General features: G+C 35.4%; 1 protein-coding gene and 1 non-coding gene across 2 annotated transcripts in view; both read right to left on the bottom strand.

Moving 5' to 3' along the window:
• The window catches only part of IL1RAPL1 (interleukin 1 receptor accessory protein like 1), a 1418294-nt gene that overhangs the window by 1050329 nt on the left and 340902 nt on the right, over nt 1-27063 (bottom strand). The window lies entirely within an intron of this gene.
• LOC123571487 (small nucleolar RNA SNORD74) lies at nt 13923-13992 on the bottom strand. The gene has a single exon (XR_006695643.1). It is a non-coding gene; the product is annotated as a small nucleolar RNA SNORD74 (small nucleolar RNA).

Below are 27063 nucleotides of genomic sequence, written 5' to 3'. Positions count from 1 at the left end.
TAGGTATTTAATTATATTTGTGGCAATTCTGACTTCGATTACATTCCTGATTTGGCTCTCAACTGGGCTGTTGGTGTAGAGGAATGCTAATGATTTTTGTACGTTGATTTTGTATCCTGAAACTTTGCTGAAGTTATCAGGTGAAAGAGCTTTGGGGCCAAAACTATAGGGTTTTCTAGATATAGAATCATGTTGTCTCCAACAGGGATAATTTGAATTCCTCTCTTCCTATTTGGATGTCCTTGATTTCTTTCTCTTGCTTGATTGCTCTGAGAGTTGAATTTATGAAATATGGTAAATGTCTATTTCAGCCTGAGAAACTTGAGTGATGACAGTAACCATGACTTTAAAAATCTCATATTCCAGGCTACAGGACAGCATGTAGACATTGTAAAAATTATGGCAATGAAAAAGATACATTCTCTCCTCTTCCTGACTCTGTCATTAATTTTTAATGTTTCGGGAGTGTGACTATTAATAATATCTAAAATGGTAATTACATACCACACTTTGTGTTCATGACTCAGTTCCCTTATTTTCTAACTCACTAGAGTTACCTTAATCAAGTAGGTAGGAAAGGAAAAACTGGTCACTCTCATACAGCCTAAGGACCCAAGCATAATAATAGATTTTACCATAAGCCTAAATATGATATATCTAATGTTTTGTAGGTTCGCTTTAGAGTACGGGTTACTGTGCTTTCATGGCTGAAAGGTGACCTCAAAATAATTCTTCAATAGAAAGAGTAACACAAAAGGCCAAATGTTATTTATTGTTTTCAGAGAGTAAATTTTTAGACAGATATAAACATTAACATCTTTCAAGTTACACGACAATAAATGAATAAAAAGGTAAACAGGCAATCTTCAATACATTTCATATTGACAGAATTTTTCATGAACTTAACACAGGATGCTGCATAAATGACTACGCTAGACGATGAGGCTAAGATTGATAGCGTTAGGGCCAAAAGGAAAAGGAAAAAATATGTAAAACCTATTTATTGGAGGCCATGTTTCTGAGAAGGAATGTCTTGAAAATTCGGTTTGGCAAATTCTCTGATAATTTGTATTACAGAGAGACACCATGACCTAAATAGTCAAAGAAGCATGCATGTATATGAAGAATATAATGTCATTAATCATATAATTTTAGAGTTGAAAGGAAAATCTGAACTCAAGTGACACAAAACTTGTATTGTAAAGAGGAGGAACCAGAAGCTCATGGAAGTGATATCACCCATTGTCGTACATCAGGTAGCAGCATAATCAGAGTTAAAACCACTCACTCTGAGTTAAGATCTCCTTGTCTTTCAATCAAAAGCATCACTATAATATGATTTATATAATATTATGCAAACATACATACATACGGATACACACAAATATGTATATAGAAATGGTTATTGTATCATTGCAGTACATTCAGGGGCTTACTTTTTGAGACAGAGTCTCGATTTGTTGCCCAGACTGGAGTGCACTAGCATAATCGTAGCTCACTGCAGCCTCAAAAGCTTGAGCTCAAGCAATCCTCTCACCTCGGCCTCCCAAGTAGTTAGGACAACAGGCATGTGCCACCATGTCTGGCTAAATTTTTTTTTTTTTTTTTAATTTTCAATATTCACAGTTACAGTTCCATTGCTCTCTCATTTATTAGCTAGTGTGTGGTCATGAGAATGTTCTGTATGTTATTTTTTCCCCATAGAGAAAATCATCTGAAAAAACCTCAAAACTCACATTTTCAGGAATGTAAGAAAGTATCAAACTACAGTTTGAACAATCTTAGAGAAGTCATAGAATGCTCGATTCAGCATAAAGGATAGAGACTATCAATTGCTAGTCTCTAAATTTTACAGTTGAAGAGGCTGTGGCTCAGTGGTTAAAGGGTTTGTTGAAGGTAGATCAATTAGTTCACAGCAGATCAATGCCAGTGACGTACATTTGCCTAATTGCAAACATACTCTGCAAATACGTGTGAATACACTTCCTCACAGACAAATGCCAAGTATTTTAAACACTTTTACACCCTATTTCTATGTCTAGACACGAACTTAGCCTGCATCTTTGGCTCTCCTGAACATTCAAACTCACAAGATGACCATAGCCCATACTTGGCATCAGATCCATTCTGAGAACAGAAGGCATAAGAACAGCATCTTAGCAGGGCAGCATTAGGTATTCCTCTTCAATGAGAATATGTTCAACAGTCAATACAGTCATTCATAAATAATTCTCCTTGACCCTCCAGAAGATAAACCAGTGTCCACATTTGATAGATGTGGGAGTCACCCTGGATTACAAGTCTCACATCACACAAGAGCCAGTAAGTAATTCTGTGAGCCAAAAATTCCTGTAACAGTACCATAGCCGAGCTTCTGGTTTTGCAAGACATAACCCTCGGGGAAGTCCAAAGCTACTCTCTCCTCATAAACCATTTAAAGTTCTCTAAGTGCTGATAATCAAAATAGTGTGGTACTAATGTAAAGATGGACATATAAATCAGTGAGTAGAATTGAGAGTCCAGAAATAAAACCCACTTTTATGATCCATTGTTTTTTAACAAAAGTGCCAGGCAATTTAATGGGAGAAAAAATAGTTTTTTCAACAAATTGTGCTGAGATAACTGGATATCCATATATGTAACAAAGGAAGGATGCTGGAAATCTCCTATACGTTTTGTAAAAATTTAATTGTAAATCGATCAATTAACTAAATTTAAGAGCTATAACTATAGCAAAACTTGCAAGAAAACATAGGATCAAATTTGTGACCTTGAATTAGACAATGATCTCTTAGAAATAACACCAAAAATAAAAACGAAAAAAAAAAATAAACCAGACTTTATAAAACAATTTAAAACTATTGTGCTTCAAAGGACACTATCAAGAAAGTGAAATAAATCCACAGAACTGCTGAAAACAGTTATGGCTATAATAAAAAAGACAGATAATAACAAGTATTGTTGAGAAAGATGGAAAAACGGGAAGCGTCATACATTACATAATGAGAATGTAAAATGGTACATCCTCTTTGGAAAGTGTGACTGTTCTCCAGGAAGCTAAATATAGAGTTACTATATGATGCAGCATTTCTACTCATAAAGAAAGGAAAACATATTAAAAAAAACTTGTAAATGATGTTCATAGTAGCATTATAATAGGCAAAATATAGAAACAACATAAATGACAATTAAATGATGAACAGATAAATAAAATGTGGTATATCCATTCAACGGAATGTAATTCAAGAATAAGAAAGAATGAAGTATTGATAAATATTTTAACATGGATGAACCTTAAAAACATTGTGCTGAGTGGAAGAAACCAGTCACAAAACACCAAATTGTACTATTCTGTTTAAATAAATTGTGCAGAATAGGCAAGCTCATACAGACAGGAAATAAATTAGTAGTTGCCTATGGCTGAGGGGGAAGGGTTAGGAGCAATATGAGTGGTAACTGTTAAAGGGTACATTGTTTCCTTTGGTGTGATGAAAATATTCTAAAATTGATTATGGTGATAAATGCACAACTATGTAAATATACTAAAAACAATTTAATTGTACACTTTAAAGGTGGGAACTGTATGGTATATGAATAACATCTTTTTTTTTTTTTTTTTGAGACGGAGTCTTGCTCTGTCGCCCAGGCTGGGGTGCAGTGGCCGGATCTCAGCTCACTGCAAGCTCCGCCTCCCGTGTTTATGCCATTCTCCTGCCTCAGCCTCCCGAGTAGCTGGGACTACAGGCGCCCGCCACCACGTCCGGCTAGTTTTTTGTATTTTTTAGTAGAGGCGGGGTTTCACTGTATTAGCCAGGATGGTCTCGGTCTCCTGACCTCGCAATCCGCCCGTCTCGGCCTCCCAAAGTGCTGAGATTACAGGCTTGAGCCACCGCGCCCGGCCATGAATAACATCTCAATAAGGCAGTTAGTGAAAAAGTTTTTAATGACAAGGAAGTGAAATGTCTCCACTAACAACCAAGCACATTTCAAGATCACTTTTAAATATGGGGTAATGAACTGTACTGAAAGTACCTTGGTGATGAATTTTTCAGTGTGATTTGATTTATTTATACTTAGAATATGTTTGCCAGAGGTGTTCGAACCAGAGTGACTCCATCTTGACTAGGGGCTGGGTAAAATGAGGCTGGGACCTACTGGGCTGCATCCCCATGAGGTTAGGCATTCTTAGTCACAGGATGAGATAGGAGGTTAGTACAAGATATAGGTCACAAAGACCTTGCTAACAGAAAAGGATGCAGCAAAGAAGCCGGCCGACACCCACCAAAACGAAGATGGCAATGAAGTGACTTCTGTTCGTCCTCACTGTTGATTATATGCTAATTATAATGCATTAACATGCTAAAATACACTCCCATCAGCAAGATGAGAGTTTACAAACGCCATGACAACGTCAAGAAGTTACCTTATATGGTCTAAAAAGGGGAGGATTCCTCAGTTCCAGGAATTGCCTGCCCCTATCCCAGAAAACTCATGAATAATCCACCCTTTATTGAGCATATAATCAAGAAATAACTATAGGTATACTCAGTCAAGCAGCCCATGCCGCCGCTCTGCCTATAGGGTAGCCATTCTTTAATCCTTTACTTTCCTAATAAACTTGTGTTCAATTTACTCCATGGACTCTCTCCTAATACTTTCTTGTGTGAGGTCCAAGAACCCTCTCTAGGGTTCTGGATCAGGGCCCCTTTCCGGTAACATTTGACCCCGTCAAATCCATTTTTTTTCCGCACTGCTAAGCAAGTTATCTTCCAAGAGGAAACAATTACTGTGGAACTCTATTTCAATGATGGACAAAAATAAAATTACTGACATATTATCACCTATTTTCAGTTACAGGATAGGAATGGTGGTAAAACACACTCTGCCACAGTGACTCTACACTGTGTTTCCACAACAGTGTTTACACAGTTTCAGAAAACTGAATGTTCTTGTAGATATCATGATGGCCACTGAGCTGCAATGAGGGAGAAAACTCGAGTGGAGAATACCTGAAAGCTTGCTCCTCCAAGCTCTATCCACAGATTGAGGGGCCTGAGACAGTAAAAGCAAACCAATGAAAATTAAAATGTATAAATCCAAGCTGGAAATCTGCAGACACATACACAATGTCTACGGTTTATACATAAAGATATAATGAATACATGGTTAATGTACATTTGAAGAAAATGCTCTGGCTTGCTGGAAATCAAAGAAATATTAGTTCCTAGAATTAATTAACTCACTCAGAATTAATTCATCCAATAAACGATATGGAGGAAGACATTTGGTACTTGTCCCAAAGGGAGGTACCTGGATCAAGCATTTCGGAAGAAAAGATTAGGAGTAGAATTGGAAGAGTAAGATTGGCAGTATTAGCTGTAAAATTAGTGATAACTTTGGCATTTTGAAAATAAAAATATTCATATGGAACATTTAAAATATCATAAGGAAATAATGTAAATGTGTAGGATATTAGGGACTGAGTTTTCCTTTTCTACTAAATCCAAATTTTTTTAATGTTTTTTTTCTACTTTACCTGTTAGTATTACAAATAAGCTAAAATGTAAAAAACAGAAAACAAAAAACAAAAAAAAAACAAAACAAAGAAAAGTGAAAAGACAGCTATATACTCTATACTCAATGTTAAAAACCAGAAACATAAAAGGCTAAATAGGTCTTTCTCAAGGGGCCCATGAAGACATTTTCCCTTTACTGAGTTGCTCTATATCTAGGTTAATTGTTTCTTTATTACTAACATGTAAGAGGAACCAGAACAAAAGAAGCATATTACTTCTCTAAAACACCAGTACTTGAATTTGAAAATGTATTTATCCGTATCAATAAAAACACAAAAGCACACATTCAGGAAAATAGGAAGGATCAAGAAAAACCTGATGGTAACTTTTTTTTTTAGTATTACCTTGTAAGAAAATAATGAGACATATTTTTTAAAGATAAGAGATTCTTTACAACTGAAAGGAGAAGAAACCTCTAAAGAAAGATTTTGCTAAGAGCAAAATAAAATGCTATGGTAATGCAAATAGAAATATTCAAGTTATATATTCCATTCCAACCTCTATCTCAATTTGTATACACAATGAATATAAGTAGAACTTAGAATCCACCCAGAAAAAAGTACTATAAAATATCAAAATTAAGGAGAAATGTTAAATATTTAAGGAAGTTTCCGTCTAGGAATAAATGTATATGCTCACATATGCAAACCTAACTTTATTTATTTATGTTTTTTTTGTTGTTGTTATTGTTGTTTTTGAGACAGAGTCTTGCTCTGTCACTCAGACTGGAGTGCAGTGGCGTGATCTTGGCTCACTGCCCACTCCGCCTCCCAGGTTCATGCCATTCTCCTGCCTCAACCTCCAGAGTAGCTGGGACTACCTGCCCGGCTAATTTTTTTTTTTTTTTTTTTTTTTTTTTTTTTTGTATTTTTAGTAGAGATGGGGTTTCACCGTGTTAGCCAGGATGTTCACAATCTCCTGACCTTATGATCTGCCCGCCTCGGCCTCCCAAAGTGCTGGGATTACAGGCGTGAGCTACCACGCCCAGCCTATTTTAAATATAGCACAGATAACACCATTTGAAAAATGAATTTGTATGGCTATTATTTTTATAGGCAATAAAATATTAAATATTGAATAACAATTCAATTACATTGTAATCATTTTAAATTAACTATACAATACTTGTCCAAATAAAATTTTCAAGTTTGATTTAATAATTTATACCTCATTAGCTAACTAATTTGAAACAAGGTGGTTAAATACTTGTTAACGACAGCTAATGAAATATTGCTTAAAAGTCATACTTTACACTTACTAATTTTAATAATGGAATTTGGAACAAAATAATCATAATTTAAAAGTGAATCATTTACATACCCCACTAGGAAGTTTGTTCATAATACACTGAAAATAAATTATTTTGTCTGTAAAGAGAAGTACTTAAATTCTAAATATTTTCATACATAGCATTTACCACCAAATTGAGTTGAAATTTTTTTCTATAATGTTAGCCTTTAGAGTTAAAACTGCTCAATTTTCACTTTCCAACAAAATAGGGATCAATCATGGTGACAGGAGGAAAGAAAGTGCTCATGGTTCCAAGACTTGTTAGAATTAATTGTTAAGGAAACACTGTTTAGAAAAGACAGAATAATGCAAGCCATTTCCTTAATAGATTTGTTAACCAAATTTAAACAATTAGTCTAAGTAGTTAAAATACATATGTAATATCGCTCATTATTACCTGCATACACATTTTCAAAAAACCTACCCCACCAAAACATCCAATGATGCTTATAGCTGGTATTTGCTTGGAAACTCAAAGACCTCCCTCAGCTGGTTTTGCAGGGGGAAAAAAAAAAAAATCAGCCGGACGTGGTGGCTCACACTTGTAATCCCAGCAATTTGGGAAGCCGAGGTGGGTGGATCACAAGATCAGCAAATGGAGACCATTCTGGCTTACACGGTGAAACCCCGTCCCTACTAAAAATACAAAAAATTAGCCGGGCATGGTGGCGGGCACCTGTAGTCCCAGCTACTCAGGAGGCTGAGGCAGGAGAATGGTGTGAACCCGGGAGGTGGAGCTTGCAGTGAGCTGGGATTGCACCACTGCACTCCAGCCTGGGTGACAGAGTGAGACTCAGTCTCAAAAAAATAAATAAATAAAAATAAAAATAAAATAAAAAATGAAAATGAAAAAAAATCATGGTCAAGTTTCTAAATTACTTTCAAGAGTTTTCAGTATTTTTCTTATTCTAAGAAGTTAATCTTTTAGAAATGAGTTAAAGCTAACAGACACTCTATACATGATGCCCCAAGGAAATATAAAGGGTTACAGTACAGATGCAATGCTTAAATAAAGTGCCACTATGTAATGAATCTATAAAGTGAAAAAATTAATTCTAAAATTCACACAAAAGGTCAGTCACATTACTTTACAATAAGACAAGATGTATTTTAGAGACCTACTTCAGACTCAATAGTTTTCTCAATAATTTTTAAAAAGAGACAAAATCACAAATTTTCAAAAACCCTTTAAGATGATATTTTTATGAGATCAAGTAAAAATGCTTTTTTAAAAAATAGCTACTGCATGTTATATTTTGAATTGTTGGCAGCTGTGGTTCTCCATCTCTCTCACATTTAGGTAAAGAGCTGCATCAAGGATTAGAGTAAGGATTGTTGACATAATACCATACGGGAGAAGCTAACACGAGCTTTTCTGTCTATAAGATTTCCGTTAACTGGAAAATAACTAGCAAGACGGAAAGAAGGTCTACTGTAGAGCTAAGCTGTCCACAGAATACTGACTCTTACCTTCGTTATTTAAGCTTTTGATGAGATCTTGCCAAGAATACAAGTTAACACTCTTAAAAAGAAAACACTTCCAGTGCTTTCCCTCTGGATAGATTCAGGTGAATAAAATACATGAAAACAAAATATATCTTTTTACTTCCATTTTGTTGCATTAACACACAGGAAAAACTATTAATGAGGTTAAGGTGTGAGAAGTCCTCTTCCAACAACACAGTAATAACAAAAGTATGGGATTGCTTCACAAATTCCTCATACCAACCATAAAAATGATTTAACATGTATTTTGACATAAAGAGGTAAATATTTATTGTGCAAACCATATGAGCTTCAAAATAAAACATCTATACCAGGAAATGTGAAAATCATTCCCAGGGATTAAATTCCTGATGGGTTCTGTTTATTTCTTGGTGGCAGAGATCAAAGATATTATTCACTGTTGTTCAGTGAAGAAAGACTGCTACTAAATAATCATCAGGCAGCCTAGCTGCCTTTCAACACATGTTTCTCAGAACAGTCACAGATAGCAAGTGGGATATATTATAGGTGTGGTTCCAGTGATTTGCTACTACCCTGGTGACTTCAGTAAAGAATGAGAGGAGTGGGAGACAATAGATTGGAAACGGCCACAACCTAGTGCCAATACAGTCATGAACAGAATGACAATGTATCTGTCAATAACAGGCCACATAATATGATAGCAGTAGCATAAGGTTGTAATATTGCATTTGAATTGTACCTTTTCTATGTTAAGAAATGTTAAGATACACAATTACTTACCTTTGCATTCAAATTGCCTACAGTATTCAGTACAGTAACATGTTGGCAGGAGTAATGGGCTCTACCATATAGCTTAGACTTGTAGTAGGCTATACTATCTAGGTTTGTGTAAGTACACACTGATGTTTGCACAACAAAAAAAATCGTCGAAGAATGCATTTATCAGAACATATGCCTGTTGTTAAGTGATGCATGACTATATGAAAATTTCATATCACTGGTGTTTGTCTCAGTAATGTGTCAACCAAAAGGAGTATCTTTGGTAGTCCTATAACTTCAAATAGTTAAATATTGCCTGATACTTGAAACAAAAAACAGTAGTTTCTTTTCATCCTTATCTAATTCATACAAAGACTTCAGATTCTAGACCAGGCAAAGCTCCAGACAGGGGAGATAAAATGGAGATTATTTGGGGCAGATAAAGATACATAATGAATCAGTATATAAGTAAAATAAGAAAGATTTTAGAGGGCATAAGTTCCACACTGATAATTGTAATAGGCTGAAGTGATTGAGAGTGACTGTTCCTACTTTCGTTAGGTCAGGAAAGGAATTTCTAAGAAAGTATCACTTAATTAAGATTTCTGAGAAAGTATCAATTAAGGGAGAAGCCCGCATTGAGATGATCTGAAGTAAGAACATTTCATGCAGAGAAACATCTACTAACTACATAAAGATACTAATGTAGGAGTTGGCCTGAGATGGAAGTGGGAAAAGGAATGACGTAGAGTAAAAAGCTAGGCAGAGATTAGGACATGAAGGATTTTGTAGACCAGGTTAAAATATTCAGATCTTTGCTTTAGGGTTATGGGAAGTCATTGGAGTAAAATTACTTGTTCTATCTTGTCAAAGATTTGTATCTGTAAAGGAAGAAGGGAGATTTAATTGTATGGTGACAAAAGACAAAAGACATGACAGGAAATAATTGCAACAGTCTAGGTGAGAAGTAATAGGGGTTGAGATAAGGTAGTGATAATGAAGAAACAGATTTGGGGAATGCGAGGTACAGGAGACAAGATTCACTGATGATTAGACATGAAGTTTATAAAAGCATTTATAAATTTGACATTAGTGATTGGGTCATAATGGAACCAATTAGTTAGTGAGGGCTCAGCAGTTTTGTTTGTTGTTTATTCTGGGAGGTCTGATGGAAAAAAATCAAAAGATCTGTTTATGTTAAGTTTGACATTCATATTAGATACATACTCCCATGGGTATGTCAAGTAAGCTGTTTAAGGGGAAAAAAGCCTCATGTTGAAGAGAAAGGTTAGAATTAAATACAAAAATATATTGAGGGTCATTTGCATATAGTTAGCATTTTAAAAACATTAGATTGGATGATTTAATCTAAAAAAGGTATGAAGCTAGGACTGACACTAACATTTGGGGGTACAGAAATGATGAAAAAAAGGAAACTGAGAAGGAGAGGAAGCCAGGATGATTTTATGTGGCTCAGTACAAAAGAAGACAGTTTTCCAGAAGGAGCAGGTAGTCAACTGTGCCAAATTCTGTGGAGGGATCAAGTATGGGACGAACAGAGACATGGCCATTCAATTTGGCAATCCAATAGTCATGTGACCATAGGGGACAAAAACAAGAAAGTAAAAAAAAAAAAAAAAAAAAAAAAAAAAAAAAAAAAAGGAAGGAAAGAAGGAAGGAAAACCAGCCTATGTCATGGCAGCCCTGATGAACTAAGTTGAAAAGAGAATATGAGGTAAATAATGGCAATGAAAAGTATGAATAATTCCTTCTAGATTTGGATGTGTGTTTGCATGTAGCAAGGAGAGTAGAAAAACAAGGTAATACCCGAAAGAGAAAAGAGAATCAAAAGAGCTTATTTTTGTTTGGGTTTAAAGTTAGAAAACAGCAGAACATATTTATAGACACATACAAAAAATTGATACTGAAGGAGGAGAGAGATAATTTCAAAAGAAAATGCATGAATAAATTAAAAGTAAATGAAATCCAGAGTCTAAGGTGAAAGGCTGGACGTGATATGAGAACAGGTAAACCTGTCAATTCCAGTAACACTGAAAAGCAGGCCAAGAATGTAGATTTAGACTGGACACAGTGGCTCACACTTGTAATCCCAGTTCTTTGGGAGGCTGAAGCAGGAGGATCACATGAGGCCAAGAGTTTAAGACCAGCCTGGGCAACGCAGTGAGACCTTGTCTCTACAAAAAAATTTTAAAAATTACCCAGGTGTGGTGGCATGCACTTGTAATCCTAGATACTTAGGAAGCTGAGGTGGGAGGATTTATTGAACCCAGGATTTCAAGGCTGCAATAAGTAAGCTATGATCACACCACTGAACTCCAGCCTAGGCAACAGAGGGAGATTCCTTCTCCAAAAAAAAAAAAAGTGAGAAGAGGAGAATGTAGATTTGGACCCAGATGAGCTGGTAGATTTGCAGATGAAAAAATTAGGGAAATGGGGTGTCATATTTCTTTTCCTCAGTGAAGTAAAAAGAAGACAAAACTGTTGTGAGAGGGAGGTTTTAAGAGAGTAGAAGGTGTGAAATCAGTTTAGAGAATAGGAAATGGAAATGGAATAGGATGCTTGGTGCTTGGAGAGGCTGAATCTCCTATGAGAATTGTTGTGGCTATGAATTTAAAATGAGATCAGTCAACAATATTTAGCTATTTGCATGCAGGCATTGAGAAGGTTGTTATAATCAAACCTGTAAACCACAATTTAAAGAATAATTTTAGGAAAGGAAAAGTGATTTTTAATTAAACTATATACGTTTTTTTTTCCATGTGCTGACCACTTTTTTAATGACAAAGAATGTGTAGTACCATATCAATAATTCTTATTAAGTACTCCTGTTTTAAAAATACTAGCTATTTTTAGAAAATACAATATCGAAAATATGTTCAACTTTTTCTATCAGATAACTTGAATCTCAAATAGCTTCTATAATTCTCAAAACAATGTGTTACGTTTTTAGAAGTCTGATATTTTAACAAAATAGATAAAATCCCAGGGAGATGAACAAACAGTTGAGAACAATGCTCTTCAGTAGAACTTTCTGCAATGATAGAAATGTCTTTCTGTGCTGTTCAATATGAACCTACTAGGCACATCTGGCTATTAGTTCTTAAAATCTGGCTGCTGTGACTGATGAACCAAATTTTCCATTTTGTTTAATTATAATGAACTTAAATTTAAGTAGCCACAGATGGCTAACGGCTACGGTACTGAACAGCTTAGCTATAGAATCACCTATCCATCTCTTATTCATCACTACGTATTTCTTAGTTATTTGTAAAGCAAATAAACGAATGTCTAAATATCTGCAAAATAGACTTCCTTGGGTTCTTAAGTTTAACTTGGTAGTTCTAAAACTTTAGTATGCTTGATAATTACTATACAGGGTTGCATATACAAAATCCATAAATATTGAAATAGGCAATTCACACAAAGTTTAAAGGTCATTTTAACTCCTGGCAATATTCACATGGTAAATTATATATTCACCTTAAAGCTTGATTCTCCACTCTCTCACCCACCACAACAGTAAAAGTTGATATGTGCTGAGAACTGACTTCAAGAATTAATTTGGAAATATTTAGCAAAAAGATGAATAAGGTAGGTAGTACGGTCATGTATCATGAATGATTTAGTCCTTCAAACTAAAATACATACTTAATTTTATGCAATTGTCTTCTCATTAGGGAATTTAAAATATTCATTCAAAAGTATTAATTTGCTTTATCTTTGGTATTGAAATTCATATTTAAATATTAATGCTTCCTTCCAGCTATTAAGTCACATGGAAATTTTAAAACTCCATAACACTAAAATGCGATAAAAATTCTAGCATTAGGTGGACTCCTAAGTTATATTTTTATATTTATGTGAACATTACATTTTTGTTCCTTCTTCACATGGATTGTGTTAAGTTTTTCCATGATGTAGATAACAGAATGAAAAAAAAATTCCTCTCAACAGGCAGTCTACCAAAAGTCAGAATGGCAGGTGTAAACTGTGGCAACACTCATTATGACAAAGAAAAGCTCAACTAATTTCAATAGAAAGGAAATGAGAGAATGACATGACCTGTAAAAAACTGTCATGTGCCTTTGCTTCTTCCAATTTAAAAGTAATGTATTTTCCTCAGTTGAATATTTCAATAGTATAAATGAAGTTTACTTTGCAATTTATATTTTCATTTCTTCAGTGAAAATCCATGTATTTCCATCATGTACCTACTCCCTTACCAGAGGATATTTCACGTGAGAGCCACATAAACCTTTCCTTTTCAAATTTAGAAGACCACTTTTCTTTTCCAGGATTCATATTTAGGCATGTATTCTTTGAAACTTTTCTAGAAAAGTTCCCTGTGTCGGCAAAGAACCAAAAAATTGTGTTTATCAATCTGGTAGTGAAGACCCTCTGGGTACTTCTGAGAAAATTTCATGAGACCCACAATTCCCTATGCCATTCAGCATCTGTAGATAGAATAAAACTGATTCACATATACTTCTATTCACATATTCTCTATCAAATGTGTTCATCGTATTATGGATGACTGATATTCAAATGATTTTTAAGTGGTACTGAATTGTTTTCTTTATGGATGTTCATTAATGGGTATTAAAGTTTGAGCTATTATTGCATGTCATCCTTTAAAAAGTACTAAAATATTCCTTATATTTAACAAAAACTAGGCAAACCAGATAATAAACCACAGATTCCGTCTTAAATGTTGGCATAGCAAATGGGATTAATGCTATCATGTAGTCTAATTCCATTTTACTAGAATTTTAAAACAAACAGTATTTTTTATTATTGTTTTTTTTGTTTTCCATTAGAGTCCTTGGCATTCATCAACACTTTCAGATGTCCCTATCAAGATAGGTTTCATCAGAGCCTGTTTGTTTTTAGTGAGTGAACTACAAATTGAAGTCCTGTATGTATGAGCCACTGAAAGAAGATACCATATATAGCTACAGATCTAACCCCCAAAATCCATAATAGGAACAGTGCCGTGTGAGATTTACGTTTCAAATATTAAAAGTTTTATTTTTAATACTTAATTTTAAAAATTCTCATTACATGCTTTGAAGATGACAAAAACCAATATTTTTTAATGTAAGTAACTTTGATAAAGCAGGAGTACTTCCAGTATTTTAATATTAATACATCATTATAGAATTATAATTCAAGCATGTTTGAAGCTTTTTCCTTGCATCTTATTATGAAAAATTTTCAAACACACAGAAAAGTTGGAAGAATTTTACAGTGAACACCCATATACCCACCATCAAGGTTCAATAATAAATTGTATTATATTTGCTTTATTACACACATACACACACACTCATCTATTCATCCTTTTATCCAAATATCACTCCATTTTATTTCAGTGTAAGTTGCAGACATCAGTATTCTTCACCCTTAAAACACATCAGCAAACATATCATTCACCAGAGTTCAATATTCATGCTCTCTTAATGCAAACTTCATATATAAAGAAATATACAGGCCGAGCATGATAGCTCACACTTGTAATTCCAGCACTTTGGGAGGATGAGGTGGGCAGATTATCTGAGGTAGGGGAGGTCGAGACCAGCCTGACCAACATGGAGAAACCCTGTCTCTACTAAAACTACAAAATTCGCTGGGTGTGGTGGTGCATGCCTGTAATCCCAGCTACTCAGGAGGCTGAGGCAGGAGAATTGCTTGAATCCAGGAGGCAGAGCCTGTGGCGAGCCGAGATCACACCATTGCACTCCAGCCTGTGCAACAAACGTGAAACTCCGTCTCAGAAAAAGAAAAAAAAAAGAAAAAAAAAGAAATGTACAAATCTTCGGTGTACCATTCCATGAGCTTTGACAATCAAATGTGATTATTATTCATTGGCATTTGACAGGCATATATATTGAAATAAAAGTTGAAAATAAATAATATTATATTTTCAATCTGTTACTTTTACTGTTAGGGTAATCCAAATGTTTCCACAGAAAGTAAAAGTAAATTTACTCCCAAGGATTTAATTTAACAGATTTGTTGGTCACATTTGCCATGAAATACTTAACAAATATATAATAACCACAAGAATTACTCTCAGTGATTAATTATAACTTATATTTTTCAAATGTCATGAATTTAAATTTCAGTGAAACACACTGGAATAAACTTTCCAAGTACGAATTTCAGGGTTAATCCACAATGTAGTTTCTTTATATAAGTAGTAGATAATGTCAATTTTCTCATTCAAGAAAAGATTTTAATTAATTCTTTGATAATTTTCTTCTTTGTGTTTCCAGCTCCTAAGAACTGATTCACTTGACAGTGTTACTGAAATTTTAGGGTGCAAACAACCAAGATGGCTTCAAACACTCAATTCCTAGCCAAATTACTTCTTTTTTAAAATGTCAAAGAAGTATAGAAAGATGACCCTATTCTGAAATGAATCAAAAACCATAGGTCAAAAACCATAGGATTTTGATATTGAAAATAGTGACAACTATTTTTAATTTCAGCAACAAAACACTTTATATGAGCCCTTGCTTTTACTGTCAGCATTGCCAACAGTATTTGATATGTGCCGATGATGGAATCTTGAATTGGAAATTCTATAGGAAAGGCTTATTTTGCTTCTTTTTAAGAAGGAATGCATACAAGAATTTGGCACTGCAGGACTACATTGCCTAACAATCACTCACTTTATTCCAGTTGGAGACTTACGACCAATTTGCTGATACAATTTGGCACTAGCCTCTTGAAATGTATAAATTACATTATTGCTTTGGATTCTTGTACATTCTAGCAGGGTAGAATGAAACTTGACAACCTGATTTCAAACTACTTGTACAAGAAACGGAGGTCGTTTCTTGATTTCAAACTACAGTACAAGAAACTGATGGACATGTAAGTTTCTCAACAATATACCTCCTTGGGTAAGACCAGGATGATTTTCCAATCTCGCGTGACTTCTGAAAGTGAGTTTTTCTTCTTTTGCAATTCTAGAAAGCTAGTTGGATCCCGTATCTTTAAAGCACCAAAGATACAGATGCCATACATAAGACTTTTACAGTTAAATATGTACAGAATAGTTGTCATGGACACAGTATTGTGGTAAGCACGAAAGGGCATATAAAAATATTACGTGGCCACATTTTAGATGAGGTCAAATGAACACATATAAAAATACAAGGAAGTACGTACAAATGTAAATTTTGAAGTATAAAGGAATGAGTGTTAAAATGCTTTCACATAGTATTCAGAGATTTTACAATGTGTTCATACACAGGTAGTAACTGAAACTGAACATAATTTATATCCAATGAAATTTTAAAGACAGAAGTAGACTTAATTTATATTTGAAAGTTTACATACCCTTAAAATAATGAATCTTTATTGAATAAAGTAGTTTTTTTAAAATTCCTTTAACACAAGGTGGATTAAGACCATTTTCCTTTTCTTGAACCATATATATGCTGGGCTATTACCGCTCTCCTCACAAAAGTGCTATTTCACTAACCATTGCATTTTTTTTTATTTTTTAGGTTTATTTTAGTTAAATATTATTATTATTATTATTATTATTTTAGAGACAGGGGTTCACTCTCTCATCCAGGACAGAATACCGTGGCTCATTGTAACCTCAAACTCCTGGGCTCAAGTGATCCTCCTGCTTCAGCCTCCTAAGTAGCACCAAGTAACATGCATGTTCTTAGAATCACCCTTTAACGTTTTTTTCCATTTTAACATTTTGAAAATTGGGTTGCATCTTAAAAGTAATGTGCCATCTAATGTAATGGCTATTTCCTTCAAAGCTACAAATTAAGTGGTAATACAATCAAATTAAAGAACTATGAGTGTTCACATTTAGTCGTTATAATTTATAGTGCCACCATGCCTGGTTTTTTTTTTTTTTTTTTTTTTAAGACATGGGGTCTCACTTTGTTGCCCAGGCTGCTCTCAAACTTCTGGGCTCAAGTGACCCTTCCACCTCGCCCTAACAAAATGCTGGAGGTTTAAAACAAAAAACAAAAAAACAAAAAAACAAAAAACGAGGAAGAAAAAGATTTTGAAATAAAAGAAAGAAAGAAAACATCAGGCCAGGCATGGTGGCTCACGCCTGTAATCCTAACACTTTGGGAGGCCGAGGCAGACAGATCACAAGGTCAGGAGTGCAAGACCAGCCTGACCCATGTGGTGAAACCCCGTGTCTACTAAAAATACAAAATTTAGCCAGGCACGGTGGTGTGCACCTATAATCCCAGCTACTCGGGAGGCTGAGGCAGGAGAATCAGTTGAACCCGGGAAGCAGAGGTTGCAGTGAGCTAAGATGGCACCATTGCACTCCAGCCTAGGCGACAGAGTCAGACTCTGTCTCAAAGAAAAAAAAAAAGAAAGAAAGAAAAGAACACATTTATTTAAATGGAAAAAAATTGTTGAAGATGCGTAATGACTATATATGGTTTCATTTATACTTTCCCTCTAAATTTATTTGGTTTGTTTGCCATTACATTCTTGACTACTTGTGAGACAGAAGTAATACAAGGCAGTTACAGGAGAATAGAAAATTCCAGGGAGCAGTTCACATGACTAGCAAAAGGTAACCGTTGAAATAGCTGCATAAGCTAGGGGTTGATAAGACCCTGAAAAACTAGGTTGTGGGCCAAGCTGGCTAAGACCGACTGGACCCAGCATGGCCCTGGATGTGACCTAGGTTTCACCTAGAACCTTTTTATATACATATTAGCATACTAAACACACACCCACCACTGCCATGACAGTTCCAGGATCACCCATATTTGGTGTAAAAATGGGTGGCACCACCGTTCTGAGAAATCTCCAGCTCTTTCCAGGAATCTTCATAAATATTGCACCCTTTGGTTAAAGAAACCTATAAAGGTAGAAACCCCAAACTCCATTGGGCAACTTTCTCTCAAATATGTCTCCACTGCCCTTTCTTAGGTGTATACATTTTACTTTTAAATAAATCTCTGTAAATTCACTATTTTCTGGTTCATCTTTGAATACCTTCTTGCAATGGTGTCAAGAGCCTGAACACAGGATGGTGTCTTGGTCCCACTGGCATTTGGGGACCTCCCCCAGCCTACAACTGGAAACATGGAAGTGGGGGGAAATTGAAGATAGAAAACAAAAAAGCAACTCCTTGATTTTTATTTCTCATTTATTTATTTATTTATTTATTTATTTTGAGATGGAGTCTTGCTTTGTTGCCAGGCTGGAGTGCAGTGACGTGATCTCAGCTCACTGTGATCTTGGCTTACCACAATCTCTGCCTCCCGGGTTCAAGCGATTCTCTTGCCTCAGCCTCCTGAGTAGCTGGGATTACAGGTGCCCACCACCACACCCAGCTAATTTTTGTATTTTTAGTAGAGATGGGGTTTCACCATGTTGGCCAGGATGGTCTCAATCTCCTGACCCCGTGATCCGTCTGCCTCAGCCTCCCAAAGTGCTGGGATTACAGGTGAGAGCTACCGCACCCAGCCCAACTCCTTGATATTTCTTAGTCATTGACCATTATATTAAAACTAAGGTAAGTTTTCCCCACAGAACATCAATTCACAAGATCATAAAATAAAATCTCAAAAGTACAAGGGCTGTTCACTCCAAACCAAGCTTCTTACTTTGGGTAAACCGTTAACCTGTGTTAGTTGTGCCCACTTTGATACATTGGTTAGTGGCTAAAATGCCTACAGGTTCCTCACAAACCAGGTATCTCTTTCCAGCAGTGCCATGGGTGTTCCTTTATTTTTTGATTTTATAAAGTCAACAAAAAAGTATTAAATGGAAAGAATTAAACTCACATTGTAAATCCAAATAGGCTGCTGGCAGATCACTTTGCCAGAGTAAGCAGGATAATGCTTTCTTGACTTGAAATCCTCACCTCCTCTTTACCCCAACCTGCTTCTTTGTAGTTTGAATCTAGTGCAGGCTTATTCCTAAGGCAGATGGTCTCTTTCAGCTAGCTCCCCACAGCAAGGTGGCCTTTACTGATAGATTTGGGGAGTGGAGGAAGAGGGAGGGTAGACAGGGAAACAAAGGAAAGAGAAAATGTGGCTTCCACCAGAAGGGTATATAACACCCAGTAATTTGAAACATTTTTGAGTTTAACTTTGCAGTAGCATGAAATTAAAATGCCTTCACACAGAGTATTTGGAGATGCTTGTTCTAACAATCACCCTTTAGCTTTCTTTTCCATTTTAACATTTTGAAAATTGGGTTGCTTCTTAAAATTAATGTGCCATCTAATGTAATGGCTATTTCCTCCAAAACTATGAATTAAGTGGTAATACAATCAAATTAAAGAACTATGAGTGTTCACACTTAGTCTTTATAACTACCATTTATCCCAACTCCACAGACTTTAGAAACTACAGTTCCACTCCTTTTTTTTTTTTCTTACTTTTACTCATTTTTCTAGATGAATCGACAGAACCTTCATCTGTGTAAGAAGGAAGCTTTCTGCTCTTCTCTTTACATTCTAAACTCAATCCCACCCTCAAGTAGGGCACTTTGCTCTCCCTCCTCCTCCATCTTCTTACCTGACCCAATAAAAAGGTAGTATCCTATTTTTCAATGGCCATAATTACACATGCAAGGAACTAAAATGTATTACTGGGCAGGGATAGCTTCTCTCAAAGTAAGAACCAGGTCAGGGGATGTCTGTTTCTCAAAGAGGCACAGGTAGTGCCTCTGTGTGCATGACAATTGCCTATTCTTTGTGTTTTATCATCAGCCACTCCTGGCCCATTTGTCTTCAATTAACAGGCAGACAGCAGAAGGCCTTATTTTAGGTTCAGGCAGAGCAGTTTACTCTTTATGCAGCTATTGTTGACGGAGAGTCTTGTATTCTAGTACATACTGGATGACTGCCAGACACTAATAAATCAAGTACTTCAGTCACCATTTAGCTATCAACTCTTTGTATACAACTTTTGAAGAAGGGTGAGTGAATCTTAGCCTGGAACCACAACACCCCAAAACTACAAAAGCTGCAAATCGACTAGGACTATTTTTCTTTCCTGCAGCTGCTGCAAATGCTACCAGAAGAAGAAAAGATTTTACAGACATTTATAGCTCTAGGTGGGAAAAATAGTACTTTTCAGGCTGAATGATGTCTGAAAGACAATAGCATTACTTCCTTATTAGGAACAACTCTGCTGCAAACACCCACATCATTGAAACTGTCATCATTGGGGCAACCAAGGAAGATTCAGAGCAGCAATATAGGTCAAATGACACATTCAAACCAACACTCCACTGAAAAGCAAAAAGCCAGTTTTACAGCTTAACAGAGTGCTGTATTTTAATCTCATTTAAGCAGGATTTAAAATATAGGTGTTGAGGAAGCTGTTGAGGTTTTCCAAGACAAGAGCTTATCACATAATGGTTTTGTGAAAAGGCTGATTCAGAAAAAAAAATGATGTAACTGTTACTGGATGCACAAAAGAAAAGAAGGCAAAAGAATTATCTGATGTTGTACATTGTATCCCCAAGAAAGATAAGGCATGAGAATTAAATGAACTTTGAGCTGTCTTCACTTCACATTTTAACACTAGATAATGAAATTTATTGCCTGCCAGTCCATAGTATAATGAGACAAATTTAAATAATTATTCAAGCAAATACATAAAGCTAACCTAGCAAAAATAAATACACTTAAACTTAGTGTGTTATCTTGAATCTGAAATCTAACAGGCATTCTTGTCCTAGTATATTATATGGTCACATGGATTTTATACTTTATAAAAATAATTCGCATTATAGACTTTTTAAGCCCATTTGTCAGCTATAGCATTCATTTTTTATGTATATTATTTATGTATCTATCACTTACGGAATGCATATGTGTCAGTCACTGGTCTAACCATTTTTCATAGATGGCTTTAAATAACCAACAACTTCGTAAAGTAGATGTTATTATGCTTATTTCCAGATGAAACACTGAAGTTCACAAGGGCTAAGTACCTTACTCAAGTGCAAATGGCTGGTAAGTGGCAGAACTGGAATTCAAACACAAGTTTGATTCCAAAGCCTATGCTTTAAAAAAATTCCTCTATAGTTTTCAATTCTATTTTTGTTTCCGAATACATTTTAACAGTAACTATAATCCAGCATATATTGTAAGCATCTTTTTAAGGAGATGACGTTAATTTTATGGGAGCAGAGACATTTTCAGAGATATGATAAACGTCTGTAATTGCACATTTATAAACTATAACTACAGAGAGCAATTGATTGTCCCACGCTCATGCAAAGAGCAGAGTAGCATTAGGTGAACAGATCACAGTCAGATATATTATGCCTTATGAAATAAGTTAATAAGGGATGAAACACTGTATGCTTGATGAAATAAATTTCCTAAGGGCAACAGACATTAACAGCTGTTCCCCGTAGGCAAGTATATCACTCCCGCAGTTATTGAACACATGTGGTGTTCCTGCAGTATCTTTCATCTCATTTACACCAAGAAAGAGTAAATAAGTATTTTTGGGCTTCAGCAGGAACAGCCTTTAGCCTCATAGACATTCTTGTCTCCCATTCACCACTTAGTAGCAAGTTATTTTACTAAAAATAAAAATTAGAAACAATGTTAATTTCCTGTTAAAACCCTTACAGTGGCTTCTCATTGCACTCACAGGCTTCAAGAAGCTCAAACCCCCTACAAGGTTTCACATGACCTACAACCTATGTTCTCCAGCATTTTGCCACCCCAATCCCTCCTTCCAAGGTAGGCTTCCCTCTGCTGCGTTCCCAGCTCAGAGCTTTCAGTCAGGCCTTTCTCTTTAGCAGGAATGCTTCATCCTGAGTTTTCATATACCAAACACCTATTTAGCAACAAGTCTCACTTCTGAAGTTCAGAGAAATTTCCTTCATCTATCCATAACATTAATCACTTCTGTTTTCACTTGCATGGCATCCTGTACTTTGCCTTCCCAGAGCCTATCTCAACTGCAATTGGCAAAGGGGTGTGATTAGTCCTGCAACTTGTTGAAAGAGCTGCTCCAATAGAGAAACAAATACTTTAATATCCTAGCCCTGTTAAGTATCTTGAAAAACTAATCTTACATGGGGGCATTGGGCCTTATAAATACAAATTCCCAAAATGTTATTGGTGGCATTCATTTCAGCTAAAAATGCATTCATTTTGTCATTTTTTCAATTTATTTTATTGGTTGGGTCACTGTCATTACTAAGAAAAAGAGTTTGATTTTTCTGAGTAAATGCCTCTGGTCCTCTAATTTTTGTGTCAGTATGATATTTTTGTGTGAGAACTGTTAGTTAAAACAATTTTATATTACCAGTGTTAAAAGGAGAAATATAATAAGATATAGCGACTAATATTGTTTCTTGAAAGAAGGAAATTACTAATGGAAAAAGTGGCATTTGCCAGAAGTGACAGCTTGTCAAATTCACTGTCAATATGTTTAAAGAAAATAGTCATATAAAAAGGAAATCATGAGGAACAACAACAGCAAAACAGGAATTACATTTTTGAAAGTTAAATTTTTACTGTGCCCTCAGGCAGATGGAGCTCAACTTTCCCATTTAAAAAGTAACCTCATACATATAAAAATAAGTATACATTTAATTAGACATCAGTAACAAACTCAGAAGAATCTGAGTGAAAAAAATACATCTTAAAAAATAGTAACTCAGTTCTACACATGGCTGGTGATGATGGCTGCACAACAGTGTGAATGGACTTAATGCCACAGAACTGTACACTTAAAATGTTTAAAGCAGTAATGTTATGTATGGTATACCACAATTTTAAAAAACACAGTAAGTCAATAATTCTTTATTTTCACATATCTATCTAGAAACACATTTGCTGATATTTCCAACTCAGGTATAGTGTGTTTGAAATGTGGAGCCAGTGAGGGGTTGGAAGAACGGGTATTGCCTTAATCTTTCAAAAATCCAGAGATAAGTTCAATTACATGCTCTGTCTTCTCCCCTACTAAGAATCACTTGTACTTGAACCACCAGCCCACAATCATTGTAATCAGAGTTACTTAGTCTCAATAAATTTCGTTTAAGCACCAGGTCTATAATGATCTGAAAATTAAATCTTAATATACTGTTGGCTCAAAATGTCACAAATCACGTATCATATTACAAAAGAATGATTTAATTTTATTTCAAGATAAGGGAAATGAAAATCTCCAGAATTATCATTTAGGTTGAAAAATATATAAAAATAAAGGTAAATCAGTAGTTCAATATTTTCCTTGGCTACAATATCATTAAAGCAAATTAGCATATATGAAACTGTTTCTTAAGATATAGTAGAAACACTGCTTTTATATTATCTTTTCTGTATCAAGAAGCAAGACACATGTCACTAATAATCCATCTTCCCTCAGGCAATGAAGTCCCAGTTAAAATACATTAAAATGAGGTTATGATCTTGGGCCCATGCTTCAAAAGTGAAGTACTATTATTCCATAGTGGAAAAAATAATGAAATTTATCAGAGAGGACTCAAGGAAAAGGAGTTTTTTAGTAGGGAAAAACAAGCCCCAAACTCTAATGCACAATTATACTCTGTGATTCAAAGGATAATGAAAACATGGCTGCTGAATCTGAAGACGCAGTCATTACACTGGGAGCCATTTAGAAAAAAAAAGTCATTCCAGATCTATATTATAATTAATAAAAGGTCCCTGGAATAGAACTGTTAATTTTAAAAACAGAGCAGCACACAGATTAAAACTACAGTCATCTGGCTCTGGGTGTCTGACAATATTTATCTTAAAAATTCCTTACAAATGTGTGAAGCTCACCTAGGTAATGCATCATCTGTGCTTTACAGGCTTGGTATTCCAAGTTTGGTCCATCGACCAGCTGCATGGGCATCCTCTGATAATCTGGTGGATATGCAGAAAGCCCACTCCCCACGTCAGGCCAAGCAGATCACCATCTCCTTAACAATCTCTGCAGGTGCTTCCTACACAAATTCAAGTTTCAAACACACAGTTCTAAAGAACACATGCAGAGCATCTATTCATAAACTGTTAGGGCTTGACAATACACAGCTATTCTGGGCTAGAGCGCTGGAGGTAGTCTCTACTTTTAGGCTTAGGGTCCACTAGTTCTTGAATATGTTAAACCCAAATGAAGATGTGACCCTGGTTGATTCTGAGCTTGTAACCATTCCCTTTGAATGCATGTTCATAGATTGTCATTTACAACTTCCTGAATGATGACGTAAGCTGGGAGAATAAATAGCCAGTGTCCCAGCAAGAATTGACCTAAGAATGGGGAGACAGTGTTTCTGGGAGTTATGTGCCCTCCTTAGGGATGCTGGGGACCAAGGTGTAGGCTACATTTGCTCCCACTCTCTGTGGTTATTCTAGGTTTTATGTGCTTGACTGACTAAAATTCGGAACTTAATCCAATTTAACAGTGAATGTTAGTAGTGAAGAAATATAGTCTCTTCCACACCAAAAATCAGCCCATCAAAATGCACTACATCCTCTTAAATTGTACTTAGCTTTAATGTTTTCATTCTACTTATAAGTAGCTGATTTCACTTAGTTCTTTATTAGCTATTTCAAATTAACAAGCATATATATATATTCTTTTTTTCTTTTTCACTATGTAGAAGCTATGCTAGTTTTAACACTGCTACCCAAGTTGAAAAAAATCAATATGTTGCGCAACAGATGTTTGGCATATATCGAAAGCATTTACAGGTGCTGTTGAATTGTAATTTATTAATCACCTATTGTCTCGTTTAATTCTCAAAAACTGATAAAGTAGATAATCTTTTAATCTCATTATAGATAATAAACAGAGCCTGAGAAGCATGGTGTAAAAAAATAACAGGCTCTGGAAAACACTGTTGGGATCAAATCTTGCATCAACTCTTTAATACCTGAGCTACCCAATCTATCAAATACAAACAATAATAATAAGGTACTTCTAGTGTTTCTGGGAATACTAAATAACCCATACATGTAAAGTATATGCAACAGTACCTGACATGTTACAGGCATTCAATAAATGGTTTTTTTACGCAAGTTTTCTAAAGAAACATCATTAGTGTTGGGGCCAAGATACGAAGGGAAATCTACGACTTTGGAACCTGAGGACTTGCCATTACATTATATTGCCTAGACCTATAATCTTCCCTAAGTCTTCTTAAAACATGGTAAAATATCAGAGAATGAAGCAAGAATCCACAGCAGGGTTCCCCGACCCCCAGGCTGTGGACTGGTAGTAGTCTATGGCCTGTTAAGAACTGGGCTACAGAGCAGGAGGTGAGTGGCAGGCAAGCAAGCATTACCGCCTGGTCTCTGCCTCTTGTCAGATCAGCAGTGGCATTAGATTCTCACGGAAGCATGAACCATATTGTAAACTGTGCATGCAAGGGATCTAGGTTGCATGCTCCTTATGAGAATCTAACTAATGCTATTCCACCTGCCCCCAACCCCATCATCTGTCCATGGAAAAATTATCTTCCACAAAACTGGTCCCTTGTGCCAAAAAGGTTGGGGGCCACTGATCTACAGTTTTCACTGTAAAACCTGGGTTTTCATATGCCTGTAGTTCATATGCCTAAATTTGTAAAAATATGGGATAGAAGAAGAAACAAATAATATCCTCTTTATCAAGTGATTACTTTTATTAATGGAAAGTTCATCAGTGAGTATTTTCATAGAATATATACAGAATATCTCTTGCTGAGCTAACAAGTTTTGCTGTCAGTCAGCAACACTGAACACATCTATATCAACCTTGTTTGTTTAGCTGGAGTAAAATAATGACACTCAGTATTTCAAAGTGTTTTATAGTTTCAAAGCATTCAAATAACAATGTGTCATACAGGTAGTGCAGATATTTTTAGTCCCATTAAGTACAAAAAAAAGGAGGTTCAAATGTTGAAGTGTACATAAAAGTCTGAAAGAAGATGGTGACATTCTGAAGCAATTTACTTAAAATTTTACTTACCAAATATTCGCTTTGACAAAAGAAGTAATAAGATATAGAGTTGGTGGAATAATTTAAGGCCATTTGTGGGAGAAGGGGAAGTGACTTACAATGAGACTTGAGATCTAAAATTATTCAATGCTAGATAGCTATATGATGAAAATTTTACATTGTTCAAATAATTGATGACTCTACATTTCTTTGATATGTGTGTTATATTTCCTGTGCTTATGTCAATTCTCTAAGTTTCCTAAGTGTAGAGTCCATGTTTACCTCATTTATCTTTCTGTACTGATCCGGCACAATGTCTAGGTATTTGCTCTCATCCCATTGAGTTTTCTAGGTCTTCATTTAGCACATAAAAAATGTAGAAATAGTGAAATTTTTAACTGTTTAATTGCTGAAATTTATCTCATTCAAATTAACCTAATTATTTATATATACTTGAGTTTTCTCGGTATAAAAACACAAGGTAGTATTTTCCAAGTTCTCAGTATTATATATCACATGATGGTATTAGGAAAAATGATAACATTAACAAGATTCCAAATGCTCACAGAAGTACCTAAAATTCAATTTCTGATAACATACAACTGGTAAATGCTTTGATTATCACCATTTTATAGGTGAGAAAACGGAAGTCATATAGCCAGAGCTGAACGTCAACTAGATTGTTCCATTTTATCAGATTTTCACCCTGAGTTGACAGAAACAAATATCTTCATGTTTCTATGCCATAAGAGATGCTGTATCTAATTCCCTAAGTTTATTTTATTTTATTTTTAGAAACAGCGTCTTGCTCTGTCACCCAGGCTGGAGTGCAATGATGCAATCATAGCTCATCGCAGCCTTGAACTCCTGGGCTCAAGTGATCTTTCTGCCTCAGCCTTCGAAGTAGCTGGCCTACATATTATTTTTTATTTTGTATTCAGCTCACCATTAGGCAGTTTAAAGGATATAAAAATCTGCAGAAAACATATGCTGACCCTAAAGGAGGAGCTTGCCATCAATTTGAGGAGCTC

The sequence above is a fragment of the Macaca fascicularis genome, chromosome X (genome assembly GCF_037993035.2).
Source record: "Macaca fascicularis isolate 582-1 chromosome X, T2T-MFA8v1.1".
Lineage (NCBI taxonomy): Eukaryota > Metazoa > Chordata > Mammalia > Primates > Cercopithecidae > Macaca > Macaca fascicularis.
This window is presented reverse-complemented; position numbering and strand designations above follow the sequence as displayed.